General features: G+C 44.4%; 1 protein-coding gene and 1 pseudogene across 3 annotated transcripts in view; both read left to right on the plus strand.

The window, feature by feature from the left end:
- ugt8 (UDP glycosyltransferase 8) overlaps positions 1-13650 on the plus strand; it is a 335492-nt gene that overhangs the window by 39346 nt on the left and 282496 nt on the right. The window lies entirely within an intron of this gene.
- LOC119963174 lies at positions 1957-5546 on the plus strand (annotated as a pseudogene).

Here is a 13650-nt window from a genome sequence, read left to right on the forward strand (position 1 = left end):
AGTCGGCAGGGCATGTTACAGTTGTATCGGACTTTGGTTTGGCCACATTTGGAATACTGAGTGCAGCTCTGGTCGCCACATTACCAGAAGGATGTGAATGCTTTCGAGAGGGTGCAGAGGAGGTTCACCAGGATGTTGCCTCGTATGGAGGGTGCTAGCTATGAAGAAAGGTTGGGTAGATTAGGATTGTTTTAGTTGGAAAGACTGAGGTTGATGGGGGGACCTAATTGAGGTCTACAAAATTATGAGAGTATGGACAGGGTGGATAGCAACAAGCTTTTTCCAAGAGTGGGGGTGTCAATTACAAGGGGTAACGATTTCAACGTGAGAGGGGGAAAGTTTAAGGGATATGTGCATGGAAAGGTTTTTACGCAAAGGGTGGTGGGTGCCTGGAATGCTTTGCCAGCGGAGGTGGTAGAGGCGTGCACGGTAGCATCATTTAAGATGCATCTAGACAGATATATGAACGGCCGGAAAACAGAGGGAAGTAGATGCTTGGAAAATAGGCGACAAGTTTAGATAAAGGATCTGGATCGGCGCAGGCTGGGAGGGCCGAAGGGCCTGTTCCTGTGCTGTAATTTCCTTTGTTTTTGTTCCACTTTTAATTTGTAATGAGTTGACGGGTAATGAGAATGGACGGGAAAGTGGAGTTGAGGCCGAGATGAGATCAGCCATGATCATATTGAATGGCGGAGCAGGCTCGTGGGGGCTGAATTGCCTACTCTTGCTTCTAGTTCTTCTCTCTGGTCTTGAGTGTAGAGTCTAAATACTTGGTAAACTAATTAATTCAGTTCTCTGACCAAATATGATCAATATTTGCAATCTATATTGCTGACATGAATGAAGGGGGCTAAGTGTGGTTATTATACAACGGTAGGATACCAGGTTGTGAGGTAAAAAATATAGATGTGTGCAAAAATGTAGCAGATGGCGTATAATGTTGGAAAATGCGAGGTTGTCCACTTTAGTAGGAAGAATAGAAAAGCAGAATATTATTTCATAGAAACAGACTGTGGACCGTGCGTCTGGGTGCCCTTGTATATGAGTCACAAAGTTAACATGTAGTTGCAGAAAGTAATTAGGATGGCAAATGGAATGTTTGCCTTGATTAAATAGGCAAATATTGCTGCAACTGCAGAAGGCACTGGACACCTGGGTACTGTGAAGTTTTTGCCTCCTTAAAAGTGGGACAAAGTTGCATTGGAAGCAGGTCTGGGATGAAGGTGTTATCTTATAAGGAAAGACTGAGCGATTGGTCCTTTACTCCTTTGAACTCGGAAGGAGAGGTAATCTTCCTAAATGTATAAGTTTCTGAGGGGGACTTGATGGGTCAGATGCTGGGGATATTTTCCCTTGAGTACTTTAGAATTAGGGGGCACAATTTCAAAATAAGGATCTCCCTTTAAGGACAGATGAGAAGGATTTCATCTCATTCCTATGTAATGTGCCGTGCTCCTTATGGCGCCGCTGGAGTGCTTCTGCTGTTGGGTATGAAGTGAAATGTCTAGATGCATCTTAAATGATGCTATCGTGCACGCCTCTACCACCTCCGCTGGCAAAGCATTCCAGGCACCCACCACCCTCTGCGTAAAAACCTTTCCATGCACATATCCCTTAAACTTTCCCCCTCTCACCTTGAAATCGTTACCCCTTGTAATTGACACCCCCATTCTTGAAAAAAGCTTGTTGCTATCCACGCTGTCCATACTCTCATAATTTTGTAGACCTCAATTAGGACCCCCCTCAACTTCTGTCTTTCCAATGAAAACAATCCTAATGTACTCAACCTTTCTTCATAGCTAGCACCCACCATACCAGGCAACATCCTGGTGAACCTCCTCTGCACCCTCTCGAAAGCATCCACATCCTTCTGGTAATGTGGTGACCAGAACTGCACTCAGTATTCCAAATGTGGCCTAACGAAAGAAACGGGAGAAAAATTTACCATCTGAAACTGCTGCTTCAAATTCGGATGACGTTGACAGAAATAAAAATAAGCTGAAACAACCAAAGAGCAAACTGCAGCTAAAGAAAACTTGATCTGAAACCGAAGTTTGTGCCTACTCAGCAGCCTACAAAGAGCACTTCCCAATGCTGCTAGACCTTCTACTTTTCTCAGTGCTGCTCTGGGACACTCTCCCCAGTGCAGCAAGAATAGGAATTCTCTGCTGGCTTGATGGATCTTTTTCTCTGCCTCTTTGACAACCTAGCATTTGAAAACCTCTTTGAGCGTGTGCTAAACCGATCTGACAACAGTACAAAGTGCAATATTCAACATCACCACAAGATGAGCTTTGATCCAAATCTCTTGCATAATAACGTCCACTCTGGTTTTGCTAATGGTACCTCAGGAGCCCTGCGCGAAACAGGCATCGTTGAGAAGCTGCTGACATCATGTGGTTTTATTCAGTGCACTGAACGTCAAGCCAGATTCTTCTTCCATTGCTCTCAATACAGTGGGAATCTCCAAGACCTCAAAGTGGGAGATGATGTAGAATTTAAAGTATCCTCTGACAGACGGACTGGAAAACAATTGCTGTGAAATTGCTAAAAGTGAAGCCTGAAATTTTGCCTGAAGAAAGGATTACTGGATAGGAAGTATTTTATCTGACATACACACCTGAAGATATTGATGGAAATGTCCAACTTGAAACGGGAGATAAAGTTTTTTTTCTCCATGGAAACAAACAAACAAACATACTGGTGCTGTAAATGCTCACAACATTGTACTGGTGAAGAAGAAACCTGGTCGGTGTCAAGGTGTAGTTTGTGCCATGAAGGAAGTGTTTAGATTCATTGAAAGAGGTGACCTTGTGAAAGAGATCATCTTCCACTATAGCGAATTCAAGGGAAATCTGGAGACCTTGCAGCCAGGCGATGATGTGGAATTTACTATTAAAGAAATAAATGGAAAAGAAGTTGCCACTGAAGTGAAACTGTTACCCCAAGGAACTGTTATATTTGAAGATGTTAGTATTGAACAGTTTGATGGAACTGTCACCAAAGTTATCCCAAAAGTATCCAGTATAACCCAGACTGATCCTTTGCAAGGGCGCATGAAAGTAAACTTTACCATTTCCTTTGGAGATAAGGACACCAGATCTAAGGTGACGCTATTGGAAGGTGACCATGTCAGGTTTAATATCTCCACTGATCAGCGTGACAAGTTGGTACGTGCTACAAATATTGAAATTCTAACCGATTCTTTTGAGTTGACTGGCGAAGCCAGAGAAATGGGTGTGATTGCAGCCATGAGAGATGGGTTTGGTTTCATTAAATGTGTAGATCGCGATACTCAAATGTTCTTCCATTTTAGTGAAATCATGGATATTCTCCAGCTCCACATCTCAGATGAAGTTGAGTTCACAGTTGTCCCTGATGTACTTTCAGCCCAGAGGATCCATGCAATTCGTATTAAAAAAACTTCCAAAAGGAACAGTGTCCTTTCACACGCAATCTGAGCAGCGTTACTTTGGGATGGTGGATAAAGAAGCTACTGGTTCAATATCTAAATCCACCAGCCCAGCCAAGGGTAAAGAAAAGGATGCAGAGGCGGGAATCATTGCATATGAGGAAGCTGGGATTAGAATGACTGTACCGTATCATATAAAAGACATAGAACATAGAACAGTACAGCACAGAACAGGCCCTTCGGCCCTCGATGTTATGCCGAGCAATGATCACCCTACCCAAGCCCACGTATCCACCCTATATCCGTAACCCAACAACCCCCCCTCCCCCCCTTAACCTTACTTTTTAGGACACTACGGGCAATTTAGCATGGCCAATCCACCTAACCCGCATATCTTTGGACTGTGGGAGGAAACCGGAGCACCCGGAGGAAACCCACGCGCACACGGGGAGGACGTGCAGACTCTGCACAGACAGTGACCCAGCCGGGAATCGAACCTGGGACCCTGGAGCTGTAAAGCATTTATGCTAACCACCATGCTACTGTGCACCATGCTACTGTGCAGACCTGGAAGGCTGTGCAATTCCACAGCTTGGTGATAAGATTGAATTTAGCATTTGTGAAGTTAAAAGAACTGGCCTAGAGAGTGCACTGTCGATCAAAATTCTAAATCGTAACCCCAATGCCAAGAGGCGTGTAGGGTATGTAGCAGCTTTGAAGGATAACTTTGGTTTCATAGAAACTTCCCAGCATGATCAAGAAATCTTCTTCCACTACAGTGAGTTCTCGGGTGATGTTGATGAGCTGGATGTCGGAGATGTTGTGGAATTTAGTTTGTCAAAGGGTAAAGGGAACAAAGTGAGTGCTGAGAAAGTCGCCAAGATTACAACCGTGAATGGTCCCAGTGATGAAGTGTACCCAACAGTCTATAGTGGTAAGGTGGTGAGGCCATTATGCAGTGTGGATCCACAACAGGCTGAGTATCAGGGACTTGTTGAGATTACAGAAGAGGGGACAATGCGGGGGGAAGTATATCCTTTTGCCATCATCAGTCTGGCAAACAAAACAGATAGCCTTCAGAAGGGGGAGACTATCAAGTTCCAGCTATGCACTGTGGCCCTAACAGGACAGAAAGTGGCCTACGATGCCACACCTTTTCGGAGAGGCACTGTGGACTGTGTGAAAGACCAGTTTGGCTTTATTAACTATGAAGTTGGTGATGGTAAAAAGTTATTCTTCCGTGTGAATGAAGTACTGGATGGTGTGGAGTTGCAACCTGGAGATGAGGTGGAGTTCTCAGTCACCTTAAACCAGGGGTGGGCAAACTTTTCTGTGCAAGGGCCACATTCAGAAATTCACAATTCACAAAGGGCCGCATAGTATATTAAGTAAAATAATGACTTCACCCGGTTATGATTCTGGGCGCCTCATATGGAACATAGAACAGTACAACACAGAACAGGCCCTTCGGCCCTCGACGTTGTGCCGAGCAATAATCACCCTACTCAAGTCAACGTATCCACCCTATACCAGTAAGTAACCCAACAGCCCCCCCCCCCCATTAACCTTAAAAAAAAAAAAAAAATTTAAAAAAAAAAATTTTTTTTTTTTTTTAATGACTTGGTGGGCCGCAGAAATACCTTTGGCGGGCCGCATGCGGCCCGCGGGCCGTAGTTTGCCCACCCCTGCCTTAAACCAACGTACAGGAAAGTGCAGTGCCGGCAATGTATTCTGTGTCAGTGAGGGCGTTCGGCCCGTGGCAGCTCCACGTCCTGATCGTTTAGTACATCGTCTCAAGAGCATCACATTGGATGACGCAAGCACTCCAAAACTGGTCGTGCTTCGCCAACTAAAGGGACCTGATAACACAAAGGGATTCACTGCAGAGAGAAAGATTCGTCAAGCTGGAGTCATCGATTGATTTCTTTTCTCTTCCCCCAGCAAGCACATTACCCAATGCAGTATCTTCGGGGAAGGGAGGGTTTATGCAAGATTAGTCTGCCTCCACTACGTTTCCCAGTCCAAAATGGAACACAGTTTATCTATTTTCAAGCAAATCTTCAGTTCTACCACTTGTCTGTGCTTTTATCAAAAGCTTAAAAAAAATACAAAATGAAGCAAAAACAAAAAAAAAGGTAAAGCACAGACTCGGGGCAGTGAATGAGCAGGAAGCCTTATAGTTTCTCAACCTTATAGGAACTTGATTTAAACTCAGACAGCATCTCACATCGGTGCTAATTTGTAAGTTTACTTGCCTTTATATGTTAGAAAGAAAATCTGAAAAAAGCTATACAACTGAAACAATTGAGTGCCATGAGTGCTCGCTTTCATTAAACCTTTCAGTACAAGTTTGTTGATACTGTGGAGCACTGCAGCCTTGGAACACTTTTATCCCCCTATTCCAGAAACTAACAGATTTGTGCCTAAAAAAATAAATATCACTGTTATTCCCACAAAGGGCACCCTGTGTAATGCCGAATGAAAAAGAGAACGGCTGACTTTTTAAAAAAAAAAGTATATTAATGCATCAAGGTGGAAATGTTAATTATTGGTTCTGTATATATCCCTTTTGCATAGAAACAGGGAGACTAGTTGATATCAAGCGTTAGTAATCAAGTAACTGGTCTGTGTTACTATGCCAAATAAGATCAGGAATTTAATTGATGTTGATGTGGGACAGAGGCAGTACCCTGTTTCTGTTTCGCCTCTGCTCACAGTTTGGGGTTTGTCTAAACTGGGAGATTGCTTTGTTGTTGTAAGAAGGAAACTAAAACACCTGGCTTTCTCCTGTGTCCCTATTAATGGTCATGAAAAAGAAATTACAATAAAACGTTTCACCATAAAAAAAAGAGAAGGGTTTCACCTGAGGGAGGTTGCTTGTTAGAACTTACTGCTGCAGAAAGCAGTGGAGACTGGGTAGGAAACGAAAGCAGGCTATTTGGTCTCTCTAAATTCAGCCATTTAACAAGATCTTGGACTATCCCCGTATCCTTGGATGTCATTGGTATTGAGAAATCTATTGACTTCTGCTTTGAAATACCCGGTGAGCTTCCACAGCCATTGTAGGAGAGAGAATTCCAAATATTTACCACTTACTGACTGAAGGAATTCCATAGAACCATAGAAATCTTGCAAGGCAGGAGGAAGCTATTCAGTCCCTCGAGTCTCCACCGACCCCCCTGAAAGAGCACCTTATTCAGGCCCACTCACCAGCCCTGGCCCACTCACCGGCCCTATCATGTAAACTACCTGTACATCCTGGGACACTTGGGGATGGTTTAGGCCAATCCACCTGACCTGTGCATCTTTTGGACTGTGGGAGGAAACTGGAGCACGCAGAGGAAACCCATGTGGGAGAGCGTGCAAACTCCACACAGTCACCCACAGCCAGAATTGAACCCGGGTCCCTGGTGTTGAGGTCACAGTGCGAACCACTGACACCGTGCAGCCCTAAATTTCCCCACATCTCTGGTCTAAATAGCCGACCTGACACTTTTTCTCCAGGTTCTAGACTCTCGCTGCCCCCCTCTCCCAGCAGCCCCAACCAGGGGGAACATCCTCCTTGCAATTGTCCTGTCGAGCCCTGTAAGACTTACTTGCCTCTGTACTCAAATCCTCTTGCAGAGGCTAACGCACCATTTGTCCTCCTAGTTGCTTGATGTGCCTGCATGTTAGCTTTCAGTGACTTATAGATAAGAACACTCTGGTCCCTTGGGACATCAATACTTTTCCATCTCTCACCACTAGAAATTCTCTGCATTTCTGTTTTTCTTACCAAAATGGGCAGCTTCACATTTTCCCACATTATGTTCTATCTGCCATGTTCATGTCCACTCACTTAATCTGTCTAAATCTCTTTGAAGCCTCTTTGCATGCTCCTCTCAACTGAAATCCCATCTAATTTTATCATTAGCTCTTAGAAATATTGCATATAGTCTCCACATTCAAATATAGGTGGTCCCAGGCATTGGTCTTTGCGGTCTTCCACTTAACATAAGAACATAACATAAAAATCTGGCTCTTTGAGCCTGGTCCGCCGTTCAGTGAGATCATGGCTGATCTTTAGTGGACTCAGCTCCACTTTCCCACCCGAACACCATAACCCTTTATTCCTTTACTCTTCAAACGTTTAAGAGGAACAAAGAGTTCCTCTTAAACTCAGTCCTAAATCTACTTCCCCTTATTTTGAGGCTATGCCCCCAGTTCTGCTTTCACCTGCCAGTGGAAACAACCTGCCCGCATCTATCCTATCTATTCCCTTCATAATTTTAAATGTTGCGGTAAGATCCTCCTCACATCCTTCTAAATTTCCAACGAGTACAGTCCCAGTCTCCTCAACCTCTCTTCGTAATCCAACCCCTTCAACTCTGGGATTAACCTAATGAACCTCCTCTGCACATCCTCCAGCGCCAGTACGTCCTTTCCTCAGGTAAGGAGACCAAAACTGAATACAATATTCCAGTGTGGCCTCACGAGCATTTTATAGAGTTGCACATAACCTCCTGAGTCTTTAACTTCATCCCTCTAGCAATGAAGGACAAAATTCCATTTGCCTTCTTAATTACCTGTTGCATCTGTAAACCAATGTTTTGCGACTAATGCATTAGGACACCCAGGTTCCTCTGCACAGCAGCATGTTTTAATATTTTATCATTTAAATAATCCATTTTGCTGTTGTTCCTACCAAAATGGATAACCTCACATTGGGCCAGACCCTAGCCCATTCACTTAACCTATCCAAATCCCTCTGCAGACTTCCAGTATCCTCTGCACTTTTTGCTTTACCACTCATCTTGGTGTCGTCTAAAAACTTGGACACATTGGACTTGTAAATCATATTTGTAAATTGTGAACAATTGTGGGCTCAACATTGATCCCTGAGGGACACCACTAGCTACTGATTGCCAACCAGAGAGACACCCATTAATCCCCACTCTTTGCTTTCTGTTAAATAGCCAATCCTCTATCCATGCTACTACTTTACCCTTAACGCCATGTATCTTTATCTTATGCAGCAACCTTTTGTGTGGCATTTGTCAAAAGCTTTCTGGAAATCTAGATAGACCGCATCCATTGGCTCCCCATTGTCTACTGCAGTGGTAATGTCCTCAAAAAATTCCACTAATTTGACACGACCTGCCCTTTATGAACCCATGCTGCGTCTGTCTAATGCGCAGATTCCAGCATCTTCCCTATTACCAAAGTTAAGCTAACTGGCCTATAATTACCCGCTTTCTGCCTATCTCCATTTTAAACAGTGGTGTTACATTTGCTAATTTACAATCCGCCGGGACCACCCCAGAGTCTAGTGAATTTTGGTAAATTATCACTAGTGCATTTGCAATTTCCCTAGCCGCATATCCATCATTATCACAACCTGCAAACCTGAGAATGATCCATTTATTCCTACTGTTCTGTCTGTTAGCCAATTCTAATTCCATGTCAGTATATTAACCCCTAATGCTATCTGCTCTAATTTTGCTTATTACCTTCCTGTGCAGGACATCATCAAAAGCCTTCTGAAAATCCAAATACACACATCCACTGGTTCATCGTTATCTATTCTATTTGTAATACCCTCTGAAAAGCTCCCAACAGTTCATCAAACGTGAAAGCCACTCTCACTCTACCTAATCCTACCATTATTTAAGTGCTGAGTTATTGCATCGATTATAATAGATTCTGGCATCTTCCCGTCTACTGATGTCAGGCTATCAGGTATGTAGTTCCCTATCTTTCTCCTTTCTTACCTAGTGGGATTTCGTATGCTGCTTTCCAGTCCAGAATTCTGAAAGGTGATCAATGCCTCAACTACCTCTATATATACCTCTTTCAACTCTGAGAGGTAGATCATCAGGCCCAGGAGATTTATCAACTTTCAGTCCCATTGAGTTCTCCAGTGCTAAGCTTTTTCTTTCAGGTTCATTATCTCGCTTGTCCCTTGGCTCCCCAATATTTCAGAGGGGTTTTCTGTCTATTCTCTGTGAAGACAGACGCACAGTATTTGTTTAGTTTCTGTGTCAGTTCCTTATTACCCATTTAAAATTCTCCATTCCATTATATATCTATAGAAGCCGTAACAGTCAAAGAACAAATAAAAAAACCAATCAAAGTTCAGCCCTTAGAAGCCTGCGCCAACCATGCTGCCCATCTAACCTAAAACAGTGCACATTTTCGGGGTCTGTATCCCTCTATTACCATTCTATTCATGTATTTGTCAAGATGCCCCTCAAAAGTCACTATCGTACCTGCTTCCACCACCACCTCCAGCACTGAGTTTCAGGCACTCACTACCCTCTGTGTATATTTAAAAAAAAAACACTTCCCTTGCACATCTCCTCTGAACTTTGCCCCTCGCACCTTAAACCTATGTTCCCCAGCAATTGAATCTTCCACTCTGGGGGAAAAGCTTCTGACTATCCGCTCTGCCAGTGCCTCTCATAATTCTGTAGACTTCTATCAGGTCGCCCCTCAACCTCTGTCATTCCAGTGAGAACAAACCAAGTTTATCCAACCTCTCCTCATAGCTAACACCTTCCATACCAGGCAACACCTCTCCAAAGCCTCCACATCCTTCTGGTAGTGTAGCAACCAGAATTGAACACTATTTTCCAAGTGTGGCCAAACGAAGGTTCTATACAGCTGCAGTGTGACTTGCCAATTTTTATACTTAATATCCCTGGCCGATGAAGGCAAGCATGCCATATGCCTTCTTGACTACCTTCTCGACCTGTGTTCCACTTTCAGTGACTGTGGCCCTGCACATCCAGATCCCTCTGTCTGTCAATAGTGTTAAGGGTTCTGCCATTTACTGCATATTTCGCACCTGTATTAGATCTTCAAAAATGCATTACCTCATTTGTCCAGATTCAACTCCATCTGCCACCTTTCCACCCAAGTTTTCAACCAATCTATATCCTGCTGTATCCTTTAACTGTCCTCATCGCTGTCTGCAATTCCACCAACCTTTGTGTCGTTCCCAAACTTACTGGTCAGACCAGTTACATTTTCCTCCAAATTATTTATGTATACTACAAACAGCAAAGGTTCCAGCATTGATCCCTGCGGAACACCACTAGTCCTCCATTCAGAACAGCACCCTTCCACTGCTGCCTTCTGTCTTCTATGACCGAGCCAATTCTGTATTCATTTTTGTCTCTTTTTTTCTTTTGTTCCTTGTTAGTTTACTTAAATTCTATTTTCTATCAGTTTCTTGGTTTTCCTTTGCTGAATATTCAAATGCTCCCAGTCCTCCTTTACCTTTTTGGCAACTTTGTGACTTCCTTTGATCTAATAGAATCTTTAGTTTGTCAGCCATGGTTGGATCACTTTTCTTGTTGGCTTTTAGCGCCTTAAAAAAATGTAAATTTGTTGCAAATCATGCATCAATTCTTAATGCCAGCCATTGCTTGTCTACTGTCATACCTTTTAATGTAGTTCATAGTCTATCTAGGCCAACTTGCTCCTCATATCTTGTGGTTTCCTATGTTTAATTTAAAGTTTAGAATTTGACTACATCACTTTCAAACTTAATGTAACATTTATCATGTTATGATCAAGGTGTAGTATAAGCGGCTTCCTTGTGGTGCACTTGACAAAGGAAGGATCAGACGTGGAGATAGCTTCAACACGTTTATTAAACTATATATACTTCTATAACTCTGGTTCGACACTACTGTTAATCCTACTATAGCTACTCAGACTGACTAACTAGACTACTACAATCCACGTGGTGGGAGTGATATCAAATCAACCCTGTGTCTCCACTCACTGACTGTCTCCACTGGAAAGGGGCAGATCATGTGTGTAGTGTCCTTTATATATGGGTTGGTGTAATGCCCTCCTGTGGTCGTATCACCTCTGTGTGTATCGTGAATGCCCATTGGTCGTGTCGTATCTAACTGATCTATTGGTTGAGTGTGTGATGTCTCTGGTGCTCTCTCCAGTGTCTAGCTAGTCTACATGTACTTACATTGATCCCTTGTGCAGTTACAGTGATGCACATCACCACATCCCCCTTTTTAATATGTTTTCTGTACACTAAGAAAATTGAACAAAAAACAGGTAGATAAGTTAAGTTATATAAAAGTCATGGGAACAGTGATGAAACAATGAGTCCAAATCATTTGTGTGAGTCCAAAAACCATCAGACATCATGGTCAAATGTCTCTCTTGTGTATGAATGCCATCAACGTTCCAGTGCCATAGGAACCAAGAAGTGGTCAAATCACTTTACTCTCTGTTTTGAAGTCCCTTCTTTTTGCTGTTTGTGATGGTGATGGTGATGTTGGACGGCATCTTGTAGCCGATAAGGTGTTGGCGTGAAACTAGAGCCTTGCATCCGATAGGAATATGCAGGCTGGGGTGCAGCAAATCCTGGGCTGTAACTAAGGCATCCAGTCTGTGGTGCAGATTGCGCCTGTGGTAGTCCTCCTTTTGTCTTGATTCCACTCGTGGGCAATCCATGATGCTGGCCTGGTTGAGAAGATGCTGCATAGACTGCTGGCTGCTGCGTTCCCGAATGCTGGGTTTGTCCAGCAAAAGCTGTCATTGGCTGTGGGGAATATTAGTGAATTCCTCTCGGACTGTAGTCACTGCTTGTTATTACTGACCCAGTGCAACTGTCAAGTGATCCATCTCCTGTCGTTGTGGCATCTGCTGTCACCCTGAGTGTGCCATCACTGAGGATGCGGCACTCCCTGTCTGGAGTAAAGTCCAGCTTACATGAATCAGAGTTGGCGTTTGGTTGTTCCCCATCTGGAGTCCGGTCTGTGTTAACCGAGTCAGTGTTGGTTCATTGGTGCTCCCCGTCTGGAGCCCCGTTTGTGTCACCTGATTCAGGTGTGGTTAGTCGGTGCTCCTCGTCCGGAGTCATAGCAGGTTCACTGGAGTCCGCTGAGATTTCTTGAAGCTGCACATCTGGAGTTGGAACATGCAGGAATGCATTGACTTGTAGAGAGGTTCGAGCGAATTAGGTTGGAAGTATCGTGGTGTCACCGGAGTCACCAGTGGTGTCACAGTGATTGTCGAGTGCCTCTGTGCGCACTAGCTGAGGTCTGTCAATTTGCACATCTGGCATGGGAAGTGGGATGCTGTCGTCACTCGTCTCGCATACTGTGGGTAGAGCCTCAGTAGCTGCTTGCTGTTCACTTGGGTTGGGTAAATTGTTAGAGTTTTCATCTGGTGGCGCAAACACTGTGGGTGGACCGTCACTGTCTTGCTGTTGTTCTTCACTTGGGCTTGGACTGTCACCATCGCCTTGTTCTGCACTGGAGCATGATAGACCGTCATGGTCGTCCTGCTGTGCGTTGGAGCGTAGTGGACTGTCATGTTCTTCTTGCTGTTTGCTGGGGGATGGCAGACTTGCATCGTCTGCTGCTAATTGGTCTGAGGAGGTTCCTAGACCCTCATAGTCTTGTTCCTGCAAGGACTGCACGTTGGAGTCTTGCATTGCTTCTATCGTGGAGGCTGTCCATGAGCTTGCCACGGAGGCTGGTGACACTGGAGTCACTTCCTGTTGTATAAGGACTGTACTCTGGAGTCTTGTGTTTCTGCAATCGTGAGCGTGTCCACGAGCTCGCTGTGGAGGCTTGTAACACTGGAGTCACTTCTTGTTCAGGCAAGGACTGCGGTGTAGAATCTTGCGTGTCTTCTTTCGTAGAGTCGGGAATCCTTAGCGGTGCGTGGACCACGCTCTGTGTGGCAGCAGGTCGCTGTCTGTGGGCTTGTACCACTGTCTGTCTCTTGGTTTCAGACCGCAGCATAATCCTGCACTCACAAGTCGGGATGTCGTAGATGCTGGGCTGAAGATCCTCAAATGCGAAGAATGAGTCCGCATCTGCGTCAGATTCAGTACGGGGTAGCCTCTCAAGGTGAAAGGTTCATCATAGTCTTCTAGGACCATATCATCACTGTCTGCGTCGGAGCTGGCATTGGGGTCGCGAGGTCCAGAGAAAATATAAAGGTCGGTCTCGAAGTATTCCAGGTCGGAATCATCGGTTTGGGCGTAGGTAACTGCTTGTTGCAGGGTTCTTTGGAGGTAGATTTCATGATCTGGGTCAAATTGAGGCATTAGAACATAGAACAGAACAGGCCCTTCGGCCCTCGATGTTGTGCTGAGCAATGATCACCCTTTCAAACCCACGTATCCACCCTATACCCGTAACCCAACAACCCCCCCCCCCCCTAACCTTACTTTTTAGGACACTACGGGCAATTTAGCATGGCCAATCCACCTA

This window comes from Scyliorhinus canicula, chromosome 3 (assembly GCF_902713615.1).
Source record: "Scyliorhinus canicula chromosome 3, sScyCan1.1, whole genome shotgun sequence".
NCBI lineage: Eukaryota > Metazoa > Chordata > Chondrichthyes > Carcharhiniformes > Scyliorhinidae > Scyliorhinus > Scyliorhinus canicula.